Genomic DNA, 13,470 nt, shown 5'->3' with positions numbered 1-13,470 from the left:
AAAAAAAAAAAAAAAAAAAGTAGGCTATTGACCATACAGAGGAACTTGTTGCCTGAAGTCTATATAAAAATGTATGTAGAAAAAGGTACATAATTTTCTAATTATTTTAAAAGATGTACTCAAATATTTTAACCAGTTAAACTGTTGTTAGTATCTGAAGAATTATAATGTTATAACTTGGAACTCTTTCTCACTTCATCCTTACAATGAGTCCTGCTTTAGAAACTTAATATGGCTACTCCTCTCTCCTTTCAGCCTCTCTATATTTGTATGAGTTCGTTCTTGGAATCTTTTCAGTTTACTCTTGTCAATTACCTTCTCAAAACACTGTTTCAAATCTTCTCTTCTAAGAATTCACCTCAACTAATCTCATCCAACTCTAAAGATATTTTTATTTTTATTTCCTTGAGGGCTATTGTAATTACCATGCCATTATTGTAATGTTATTTTATAAATGTTCTTTTCATATTTTATGACTTGTTTATATTTTTCTTATTCTTCTAAAAAATAATATAAACGCTTTGAGGACAGAAAATAATATTTATGTTTGTGAAACTGGTTCAGTGCATATTTTACAGTATTCCACACTTTGAGTACATTTACTGTCTGGGTGAGATTAATAGTTATTTCTCATAGTTACGGGGTTAATACTGTCCATTAAAGAAAAGCTATAGTAATTATTCATATCAATATACCATTCATTTAAATATGGTTTATGCAAAAACATATTGTACATTAAATTAGAATTGAACATTCCTATATTACTATAGTACAGATCATAAATGCTGCTAATATTGCTCAATGTTTTCATCTTCCTAATGAAAACTAGTATTCAGCCCCACTAATGAATTAAAATTTTATTTTTAAAGTTATATATTTTTATACCTTCATTTGAATAAGAAAAAAGAACAGTTAAATCAGAATTTTAAATAGAATGATCCACAATGCTGCACTTGACACTTGAGTCTCCAGGATGCACTATTTATTTCTTTAGCACATCATACTCCTACTTTTATCTTGTTTTTATCATCTGCTTTGCTGGGTTGTCCTTTGTTGTCTTATTAAAAAATCTTAGACTTCTCTATTACTGTAAGTGATTTTGAGTTTGCTGCTTACAGAAAATAAAGAGGCCCAAATACAGTCATGGAAAGATGATTTTGCTTCCTTCACTCTACAAACAACTATTACCACATGCACCCACCCGCCTGTTCCAATCTACTCTTCAATTTCTCCTCTTACTATGTATGGCCTTCGTGTACCAATCTTCTAGTGCTACAAATATCACACCCTATCATTAGTCAAGGACTTTGAATCAGAAATTCTTTCTTCTGTCTCATCAACATTGCCCTCTCTATTTGATTTTTCCCACCAGTGTATTTAAAAAGCTATTTTTCCAATTGTTAAAGCAAACAAGCAAAACTCCTTTCATATTCCACGTCCCTCTTCAGCCACTACCACACTTCTCTCTTTCCTTTTCCAGCAAAACTCCTAAAATAATTGTTTTTGATAGCACTCCTTTTCTCTCTTGAATCTACCCCCATCAGGCTTTACCTCTGCTCAATTGAAAGTGCTTTTTTGATGACCTCCAATGACCTCTATGGTGCTAATCAGATCTCAGTATGGCCTATCTGCAGCATTTGACTCAGGTGATCACATCTCTCTTTTAATAGTTTATATAGTCTTACAGAATTCCATGGTCACTTATTTATCTTTTATATCTTTGACTACTTCTCTTCAGTTTTCTTTTCTGGTTCTACTTTATCTCTTTGATTTTTAAATATTGGCATTACCACTAAATATTTGGACTTCTTTTCCTTTTCTATTTGTACTCATTCTCCTATGACCTTCTCTATTACTATGGCTTTAAACCTTACCTACGTGTTGATAATTTTCTCATTTTCAGTTCTATCCCAGATAAGACGTTCAATAGTTACTTCAGACTTTAATAGGTTAAAATTGATCTCTTGATAATATAAGCCAAATTATGACTTTCATCCTCTCAGAGCCCTCTAATCATTTGGATTAAAGCTAATATTCCAATAATGCCTAGGAATTTTTATAAAACCAGCCCGTACCCTTATTCTCTCCCCCTGTAGCCTCATCTATTACTAGTCTTCCCCTCCCTCAAGTTAACCCAGCCACCCTGGCACCGTTGCTGTCCCCTGATATCCCAAATAGACCTCAGTGCCTTTGCACATGTTATTATCTCTTCCTGGCACCCTCTTATCTTCAGATACATAGGTAGTTCACTCTCTCACTTTGCTGAGGTATTTTTCATTTGTCACCTTTTTAATAAGGTCTTTACTTGTTTCCCTAAGCTGAAAATTGCAACTACCTGACCCTTGTACTCCTTATGTTTCCTACTTGTTTTATTTTTCTCCCTGGTACTTATCAATATCTTACACATACATATTTTATTTCTCTTAAAAGCTACATAAGGAAGAACTGGGTTTTTTGTCTCTTTTATTCATTGCTGTATCCCTGAAGACTACAATATAGCTTAACTCATGGAAAGTGCTCAATAAATATTTTTTTGGTAAACAAGCTCTTTCTATGGGACAGGATTATAGCTCTCATAACTCTTACAGATATAAGCCTGCATGACTCCTGGTTGAATTCTCTGTATCGCATGGCTATCCAACACTGTGGCCCCATACTGCATTAATTCTTAATTATTACTCTAATTTTTAATGCCTGAGAAAAAAGAGTCTTATTAAAATTAAGCATCTTGCTTAAAGTGAGACACCCAATAGATAGTAGAAACAGGTTTGCATCCGGGTACAGTGAGGTAGGTCCTAAAATATTAATGATTACTTTATGAGTTAAAGAGAATAACAATATTTTCATATGTGAAACAAAGTGGTTGCTTCGGAACCACTTGATAATAAAATAAAATGTATCCTGTGATTCATTATATACGGTGTGTGATTAAAATTTTTATCTTTGTACTATAGACATTGCAATATTATTATTTAGTTTTAAAACAATGTGGAGAATGACATGGGATGGATAGAGACTTGAATTAGGAAGACAAGGTAAAAAAACAGCACTAGCAATAAGGAAATGATGTCATACTGAGTTAAAGGTTTAGTGGAGATAAAGAAAGGGTATTGATTCATGAAACATTTCACAAATGACTTGCTAAATACAGAGAGTGATAAAAGAAATTACCCCAGATACATACATGAGTGGCTCAGAAAGTTGGTAGGAAAGTAAGGCAAATTGTGGAGTGGTCTGATGAACTTGAAGAAGTCAGAGGTGGAGTTTCTGTTAACACTCAATTCTATTTTAGTGTGAATACTGAAGTCAATGTAAAAGGATTAATACATTAAATAACCCTTTAAAAGAACTAAGAAATGGATGAAGACTTTTACTTGTACTTCCTTTCTGTATTATGCTACCAGGCAGATGAGGAATGTGAGTGAAATACATGTTGGCTGTTGAAATGCAAAAACATGTATCAACTGACGATCTGTGAATTTTGATAGGTTTCTCTGTATGTTAAATTTCTCTGACACTAAATGACACACATATTCCCAACTTGTTCTGACTCAGACTATTTCAAAAACTTTTCTGAACAGGTCCATAAACTAGTTTGTTTATACAAGCAATTTTTCTACTGCTACTTTTACTCATTTCAAACTCTATTATTAAACTTAAATTTAAATTTGCAATTGGGATAAGACAAGAAGAGCAATTGTAGTAGTCAGAAGTCAAATGCCAGGAATCTGAGATCCAAATTCTTTGTAATTAGTAATTTGTGATATAACCTTGGGAACTGAAACTTTGACAATATTTCATATCTTTCCTAAATGACTCCAAAAACATATTCTTGAAGGTAAAAAGGAAAATATATATGTGTGTGTGTGTGTGTGTGTGTGTGTGTGTGTATAATAATGACTGTTTCAAGCATAATTATATTTCCTTTATAGGTAATAAAATTGATGATCAGGGATGCTGAATAATTTTTCAAGGGCCACCCAGCCTAGTAGAGGCCTGAGTTTTACCTCCAGTATGCTTTTCTCCAAATCTTGTTCTCCCTCTATTACATTATTCTAACTTTTATTATAATTTTTATAGCTTTCATAATATGTAAGTAGATTGATGGGTCCTAAGGTATCATGCACGGAGCAAATGTTGGCTCTTCTTCTTAATAGTTCAGTATGCCAAGCCTCTCTATTAATATTTTTCATCTGAGAAATGGAGACTAAAGAATTGTTGTCAATTAATGAAGTAATATTTGAAATGACTACCATAGTGTCTAGCATTAACTATACTATGTCTGCCATAAGACAATCTTGTCATACAACAAAGAGTAGTCAAAGCAGAAAAGTTAGATGATTAGAATTCTTAGTAACACTCTTTCAGTCAGAGCCACACTAGAGTATACTCTTTAACCTTAAACCTTAGTATTTTTTTCTTTTCAGCAGAGAAAGGATAGTAAAATTTTCCAGAAGATTACCCAAGTCACCACCTAATCACCAATTCACTTCTTGAAATTTCTTGATCCTGGAAAGGGGTCTGCAGACACTTGATACAATTATGTCCAAGAATAAATAATTGTTAATAAATAAATTGAATTCAGGTTTATAATCCAATCAAGGAAGACTTGAAAATCACTACATGAAATATTTAAAATTAATTTATTGAGACAAAAAAGTTGAAAAATTGACTCTAGTGTCTGTGGTAGCTGCCTGAAATAGCTAGAAGACTTTAAAAAAACCACATTGCTTAATCTATGTTTATTATAACTTGCTTATATTTTCTATCTCCTCCACAAGAGCTATATATTATGTACATAATAGGCAGTCAACAAAAATTTGGAGAATAGATATTTGAATTAAAGAATGAATGACTACATAAAACTCTTTCCTCAATATCCTTCCTAGGCACTTTCTTGCCTCTGTTCACTGAAGTCTACTGATCTACTTATGTAGCTGTTCCTACAATATCTAGTAATTGATGCTCTAGACTGTCTTGTGTGATTTTCAGTATTATCAATCAATTTATGTCAACAGTTTATTGAGCAGCAGCCTCTTTAAAAATAATTGTAAATTTTAGTTGGAAGAAAACGGAAGTTTCACCATTTTGGTAAATAATGACATTTACAGCACTCTCAGAAACATACGTGCACAGTGCTCAGTTTAAAAAGGAAAGTGACATGTACATTAGGGTTCTTCCCTTTAACAACTTCAGATAACTAAACCCAAGCAATATACACCAATTATTTGACATTCTGTCAAGATTGGTGAGTGTATCAGGTAGACTGTCAAATCTGAAGACAAGTCACTTTTTGTGCAAGCTGTTCATTTTTCACTGATCAAAAAATAAAACAAGTACAAGAATGCTGAGTTATTAAATGTAACACGTGTTTGATTGAAATATCTAAGTCTTGGTTTTGTTGAAATAAAAACAACACATATGAAGTTCTTTAGACAAGAAACAAGAAAGTAACTGTCTTTCTCTTACAAATATTAATTGTACATGAAATGTAAAATTGAATTAGAAGAAAAGCAATTAAAATCTCTTTCAACATTTTCATCAAAAGGAGTAATCTTTTGATGAACAAAGATATACAAAATTAAGATGGAGCCTAAAAATAAAAGGCTTATCCATTAACTAATACAACATACAAAGAACTCTGAATCTTCACAGTTCTGGAAAACAAAATAAAACTGGAGAATAGAGAAGCCAGAAAAAAAAAAAAAAGCATCAGACACTGTTTAGTAATTTCCCAATGCTCATAGAGAGTCTCGATGCAGAAAATCGTATTTTAAAAGATGGTAAGTGGTTGCTTAACAAGGTTTCCCCAGAAAACACTTTTTGCCCAATAAATAGATGCAGCCTTTCATTTTCAATCGTTTCAATAAACAGCATAGTTAAATCAGTGCAAAACAACTCACAGTATGAACAAGATAGGTTTAACACGATACTGTTTCAAAAACCTTTCAGAACGTCAGATTATTCTGTTAAGTCATTCACCTCCACTTCACCCAATTCCAGAGAGTTAGAGAGTCCATTTTTTTAAAAGAGCAAAAGTACATCTTGTGTAATACGACTTGTTCTGATTATCTGCTATTTAAAGGATAGTAGTCAAGGTAAATTAACCTATAGGCAATACACGCGTATGTGGTGTGATTATTTTTATTCATTCGACAGGTATTGAATGAATTGAGTACCCATCATATATGCTATGTGTAATATTCTGTGTTAGAGATGGATGGTTAATTTTGTCCTCACAGTGCAGAAGAGAAACTTAGGGTTTGTCTATACCAAATCTACTCTCCCCTTCACAGCTGCAAAAAGAATCTGCTTTTATTCAGATACCAAAAACCTTAAAGGAAGACGACCAGTTTAGAGATAAATTCTGAATATGCTAAATCAATCATGTAAGCTGAGTCATCAGATTGCCATCTGGTCACATGACTGGTTTATCGTAAGGGACCCAATTCTGGCAAATAATATGAGCAGTTAACTCAGCTTTGGGGTTTATGGAAAATTTTCTAACTGAGGAAGAGTCGCTTTCTTTACTTTTGTTGCATGGTATCATGCATATATGGATATGATATCCACTGTGTCAAACTTCTTGTAACAATGATGTGAAGCAGACTGAGACAACATGCTAAGGATGGCACAGCAGAAAGTTGGAAAGAAATTGAGTTATGACACCATCAGTGAGCTGCTGCAGTAAACAACTCTGGAACGACTCCACTGAAGAGCTTCTTGTTATGTGATATAAAATAATTAATTCTTCACATCATAAACCAGTTGAATCAGGGTTATTATTATTATTATTATTATTTGGCTACTTGCAGTTTAAAGTATCTGTGAGTGAAGGGAAATGGTGAAGTAAATTATGAAATGTTAAGAACTGTATTGTAGATGTGTACAAGGGAACTGAGGTCAGAGACATCTTCAAAGAGGATAAAATCTTGAGCTGAGTCCTAAAGGATTCTATATAGACATTTCAAGCAGTTGAGACACTGTGTGCAAAGTCATCAGGGCATGAAAGATCTGAGAATTTGAGTAACTACTTGAGAATAGAAAAAAAAAGATCATATTTGGGCTGGGCGCAGTGGCTGGCGCTTGTAATCCCAGCATTTTGGGAGGCTGAGGAAGATGGATCACCTGAGGTCAGGAGTTCGAGACCAGCCTTACTAACATGGAGAAACCTCATCTCTACTAAAAATACAAAATTAGCCAGGTGTGGTGGCGCATGCCTGTAATCCCAGCTACTCAGGAAGCTGAGGCAGGAGAATCGCTCAAACCTGGTGGACAGAGGTTGCGGTGAGCTGAGATTGCACCACTGCACTCCAGCCTGGTGACAGAGGGAGACTTTTCCAAAAAAAAAAAAAAAAAAAAATAGAGATTTGGATGTAGAAAGGCTTACAAGATGGGGTGGGAGATAGGCAGAGTGGAAACTATGAAGCTCCATTGCCAATCACGTTAAGAGAGAATGGATTTTATCTCATAGTCTAATTCTGAACTCTGTCATAAGAAAAGAGGAAACTGGAATTAAGAAATTATGCTAACCAGCTGGGAGGTTACCCATGACCTAGAGCCTACTTTATGAGTTTGGGTTAAGTTGTTACATGTGAACATGATTCTGAGAGCAGCATGGAGGATGGATGGACTGGGGATAGGTAAGAACGGAAGCGAAGAAAAACAGTTTGGAAGCAGTATTGATAGCCCAAGCAGATGATACCAAAGGTGCTATCTATAAAATAGAAAGGAAAGGGCAAATCAAAGACAAGTTTATGAGAAAAAAGAATCAAGATGTAAGGGATAAGCAAATAAAGATTACTGGGTAATAATAATGTCTTCTAGACTTTCTGTGTTGGGTATCTTAGTAGTGGCTGTAAACTAGGGTATTGTATATTTTTAAAAGCTTGGAAATGGTGGGTGAAAGAACTGAAAGGGTAGAGGATAGGAATATTGAATTCAATTTTGAACTTCTTGAGCTGAGATCCCAGGCATATACCATAGTTACATAGATATCTTAATAATGAGCCCTCCAGAAGAAAGAAACTGGCTATAAAATGTACCCAAAGGTTAAATCTCTAGGAATTATTTATAAAATTTTTATCTATGGATAAAAACCAAAGAGATTTTTAGAGGATATCTATTAAAATGATGATTCTTACTGGAGTAGTTAGCTAGTAGTCTTTGTCTGTTAAGACTAATTTTGGTTTTTGAAAAGAAAGCCAATTAATATATGGAAAGGTAAATGTTGGCTTTTATTTCATGTTCTCTCCTCTACCACTTTATGGACAGATTTCTTGAATAATCTATGCTGCTTTACCTGTATGGCAGAAACTGCTATGGGTTTACCAAATTAAACTGCATTTTGCCTTTGTATATATACATGGACTACTTTCCTTTGCCACCTTGCAGTTAGGTAGGGGCATTGTTAACTGACTTCTGGCCTATGGAATACAGACAAAAGTGATGTCTGCAATTAGCACCTAAAAGTATCTCCAACATGCTGATTCTCTTGCTATGATTCTATGATTCAATGATAATATGCTGTGATTCTACCTTATTTGGGTCCAGGTTCAGTGAATACATGTGAGAGTTCCAAATTTAGGGGATGTGATGGTTTCAATGTGTCCCCTTTAAAAATTCATGGGCTGGAAACGTAATCTCCAATGCAACAGTATTGAGAGATAGAGGTCTGATGGAAGATGTTCAGGATCCATTCACTCATGAATGGATTCATGCCATCATAAAAAAAAGCCTTGCAAAAAAGGGTTTGCTTTCCTTCACTCTTCTGCAACGTAAGAAACAACAGTCCTTTCCTCTGGAATACGCAGTGTTCAAGGTACAACCTTGGAATCAGAGAGTTGACCCTTACCAGACACCAAACCTGCCAGCATCTTGATACTGGACTTTTCAGCCTCTAGAACTAAAAGATATAATTTCTGTTGTTTATTTCTCAGATATTCTGTTATTGCAGCACCAGTGGATGAGCACAGGGAATGACTGAGCCATAAGATGAAAGGATTCTGGGTAAGTCCCAACAATGAGCTGATGACATTCAATTTTCTGTCACCATTCGAGATCTTTTCTCTGTCCTTCAGTCCTCTGTACCCTTCTGCTTACTGTGCATTTTTAGTTAGAAGGAAACCAGTGATTTGCCTGCATTTTATTATTGCCATGTTCTTTCCCATCCTAGAGGGATTTATTTTCTAACTCATTTAACTTAATAAAATGGGCTGACTTAATTGTATTAGCATCATTGTCAGTTGCTTAATTAAATAATGTTTTTGAGAAAACTGAGAAAGTCTTGGTTTTATGAAATAGGTGCTGAAAAATAAGTACAAAGTGTCTACTAAGTAAATTTCTCAGTTATTGTTATCACATCATGGTTTTATAGTAAAACTAACAGAGTACGCTTAATATTTTAAATATGAATTAGACACTATATAAAAGATTCTGGAAACAATCTACTGTCTACTTCCAAGCTGCTTCAAGCATACAATTTTAGTGGGCTTATTGCATATACCTATTCATTAACATTTGCAATTGACAGCACGTGAGTCATGCCAATAACTAAAAGCAAAATTTTGAGCTTTTAAATATCTCAATTTGCAATATTGTTTTCTTTTCAGTTTTGCTCTTAAGTTAAAAAAAACCCCACGTCTTCAGTAGTTGAATGAGTTCCTAATTGTTGATAGAAAAAACAAACATTTCATGAATTCTTCAAATTACACTTTTTTGAAAGTAGATGTTGAATTAGAAGGAAATCTGAATTGGGCATGACATAGCATAAAAATATTTTGATTTCAATTCTTTAATCAGCTAGATGACTGTCATTGGGAAAATCACTTAACATATTGATGTTGAGATCCCTTTCTGGGATAGCAGTCCCTAAAGTCCCATTTGACTTCGAAATCCTGTAACTCTATGAATATCTGTTAGTATATTCATTTTGGATGCCAAATGCAAATATTAGAAGACAGGAATAATTTCTAAACAGAATACCTTTTTGTTGACCACATTTTTTGTTGGCTAGAGCAAAGAAGTCTGATTGAAAAACAATAAATAATTAAACATTATAATACTGCTTTTCAAAGACTTAACCCAAATCCCTAGTATAAACTTTGACAGTGGGGGACTAATATTATTATAGGGAAACCAGATTACTATCTAAGGAAGCAGTGATGTAATTGCATGTGGTTATTACAATGAACAATTGCTGGACAGTGGATTAGGAAGCTTGGTTCCCAAAGGCCTGGGTGGGTCCAAGTTTCAACATTTGAGTTCATTATGTATCTATATAAGTTCATTTCTGTAACTCTTCGCTTTTTCTTAACAAAATAGAAGATTTTGAGGGAAAAATGATTTAAAACAGGATACATTGACGATGGAGCTCTTTTCCTGGCTTTTGTACTGATTTATGGTAGAACTTTATATAAAATTTTATTTTCATAGGTATTTAATGTGTACGTAATAAGTAAAGAGGCTTAACTGAAACCAAATTAATTTAAGATTGTATGGTATTTTAAACATCTTTTTATTAAGGGAACTACATAAAAATCCCTGTTGCATAAAATAGAAATAAAACAGACAAAAACAACTGTTCCTGTATTATGCCTTAACTGGAAAACTCTGCTAATGGATTTTACAGATTATTGTGTACAAAGGAAGCCTTGTTACCACTATCTGCCTCTTTGTCTTCAAGTTGGTTGGGATAGAGAACAGTTACTTTTGGTTTAAGCCAGTTGTTCAATGTAGGGATTCTACCCTGTGTGCACATTTCTGAGAACAACAGGATGGAAAGTTGATTATAGCAAATCAATATTAAAAGTCAGTGAGACATATCTTTCTTTTAGGAAAAATGAAGAAATGATTCATTATTTATTATATTGCACAGGTAAAAAGATAAATTAGTTGCAAAATAATGATTCACAAAGGTAAAGGACTGAGGCTTTAAAGCCCCCTATCGATTCTGTATCATGTGTGCTCTACTGCTCTGCAAGACCTCCCTGAAGAATAGCTCTTTACCCTTGCTTCAGGGAGTGTTCCAGGCATCAAAGCAGAAAGAGAGAGCATTTACCTCCTTGGTGTATTCATTTGCAAGCCTTTATCAGTATTTAAAACTGACAGAATGGGAGCATACAAACTTTTTCATTCACTGGGTGTCCAGCCTTGCCTCTCTACTTTTATACGGAAAAGGTCATAGGTAAAACTGTAAAGTGGACAAAATTTGTTGAGTTCCCTCTCTCTACTCTGTCTCTGCTACCTGACCAGTGGGCTCTTTCCTCTAACCTGGATGCTAATATGTTAGCCCTTAGGCTTCTTTAAGGCAAATATTATCCTTTGTTTTATCCTTAATAGTTCAACAGTGTCCATCATCTCAATGTTTGTCACTAAACTAATATCCATTAGCATTAGGTTCAGAATATATATATATATACTTTCTACTAACATCTACTTTCTAATATGAATATATATCTATTCATATTAGAAGAGAACTGCTAGAAGGGAACAACACTTAACCTCAAGGAATGACTTGCAAATGAGGGAATTTCAGGCATTAGGGGATATGTATTGTGGAGAGGGGGTGAGTGAGATAACTGTGACTTCGAATCACAGGGTGCCAAATTTCCACATCTTTTTGTTTTAAAGTCATCTGTGACTTCAGAAATTGACCCAAAATTCAAGACAAAAGAAGTTTAGGGAGGATTGTTTTAAAAAAATAAATGGATAGATTTTTGCATCATCTCAGTTTTATGGATATCATATTAAAATCAGAGGACATGGCCATTTAATACCCGTACCAGAGACAACAATGGCTTAATTCATTTCGTGGTTCTCTCAACTGGTTCAGAAGATGCTGCCCCATCAACTTGTTCTTACGCCCTAAGTCCTGGCTTGGTTAGTCCTTGACTGCTGCTAATATTCTCCCTCTTCCCCAGTTTTGATTTCACTAGTGATATCCATCGCTTCCTTTCTGATCCGGTCAATCTCCTGGAATTGCTTTAGCCAGGCCAGCTCTTATTTGACCTCTGAAGCAGCTCTCCTCTGCCCCCTATTGACATGAGTCTGAATGCGCACAGCTGGGTCCAGGGAACTTGATCCTATTCATATACTGAATAGTAAATTATTGAATGCCTATAAAGTACCAAGTACTGCCCTAGATACTTGTGATATATTAATGAATAAAGCAGAAAAAAAATCTTCACACTGATAGAGCTTGCAAATTGGAGCCTTACCTCAGGCTGTCACCATACGTTGAAGGGAACACTTTGAGGAGATTTTTGCATTATGTGCCTTAAGTGACACTTTATAAAGGAGATGTGTTATAAAATGCCTTCCTACCAGACAGATTTTCATTCAATTTGGTTCTCTCTTGGAGTTTGTTCAATCCAACTTAGCAGGAGGAGTGGGAAAGACTGCGATACTGCCGTTCTAACCATGATATATCCCACAGCATACTGATGCTCCAATTTCTAAAGACACTTTTTAAAATTCTTTATCTTCAGTAAGAAATACTTATTGTAGGGGAAAGATGGCCAACTAGGAACAGCTCAGGATTGCAGCTCCCAGTGAAAGTGCAGAGGGTGAGTGGACACCACATTTCCAGATGGATTTTTATTGCCCACAGACCAGGAGATTCCCAGGCGGAGGGGCCCCACGGGTCGCCAGCGTGGCTGTTTCGGCTGGCGTGGCTGCTTTGGCCTGCGCCCTGGCATGGTGGTTCTCTGTACAAAAGACACTGGTCCGGGTGCCCTCTTAGCTGGCGATTGGAGCCCCGAGATGGCAGAGTCGCCCATTCATCTGAAATAGCGAGCCAGGCAAGGAGATACCTAGGCAAAAAACCGCCAGGAATCTCAACGCCGCTGTTTCAGCCGGCTCAGTGAGTCGCGGCATGGGAGATCCCGGCGCCTTTTCAACAGGCGACTGGAACACTGGGAGAGGGTCGACCGTTCAACAACAACAACAACAACAAAAGACTCTGAGTCAGGGAGCCAGGTGATCAGGCTCGGCTGGTCCCCCCCGCTCCCACACCCCCCCCAAAAAAAAACAGTAATTGAAAATGCTCTGGGTTGAGAGTTTCACAGCAAGCACAGCTGAACCCAGGATGGTCTGGCTCTGTGGGGGATGGGAGTCTGCCATTACTGAGACACTCCACCACTACAGAGGCAGTCTGACCATCACAGAGGCAGCCCGCTGTTGCTGAGGCAACCCATGTTGCCGAGGCAATCTGCCACTACAGAGAGAGTCCGCCATAACAGAGGCGGGCCACCATTGCCAAGGCAGTTCTAACTACACCCATATACACAGGACTGCAGGGAAGATCACACGGCAGCTGGACAGAGCCCACAGCAGCTCAGCAAAGCCTCTGCAGGCAGACAGTGACTAGGCTGCCTCCTCGCTGGGCAGGGCATCCCTGAAAAAGAATAAAAGGCAGCAGCACAATGGAAACTCATAAATAAAGCCCTAACTCCCAGGGACAGAGCACCT

At 36.0% G+C, this 13,470-nt stretch overlaps 1 protein-coding gene and 1 long non-coding RNA gene across 2 annotated transcripts in view; one reads left to right on the top strand and one right to left on the bottom strand.

Moving 5' to 3' along the window:
- PIK3C2G (phosphatidylinositol-4-phosphate 3-kinase catalytic subunit type 2 gamma) overlaps positions 1 to 13,470 on the bottom strand; it is a 395,898-nt gene that overhangs the window by 201,090 nt on the left and 181,338 nt on the right. The window lies entirely within an intron of this gene.
- The window catches only part of LOC119471235, an 83,915-nt gene that overhangs the window by 3,066 nt on the left and 67,379 nt on the right, over positions 1 to 13,470 (top strand). Inside the window, exon 2 of the long non-coding RNA XR_005200268.1 lies at positions 8,940 to 9,009. This is a non-coding gene — a long non-coding RNA (uncharacterized LOC119471235). The remainder of the gene's footprint in view (positions 1 to 8,939; positions 9,010 to 13,470) is intronic.

This window comes from Cebus imitator, unplaced genomic scaffold (genome assembly GCF_001604975.1).
Source record: "Cebus imitator isolate Cc_AM_T3 unplaced genomic scaffold, Cebus_imitator-1.0 Scaffold2, whole genome shotgun sequence".
Lineage (NCBI taxonomy): Eukaryota > Metazoa > Chordata > Mammalia > Primates > Cebidae > Cebus > Cebus imitator.
This window is presented reverse-complemented; position numbering and strand designations above follow the sequence as displayed.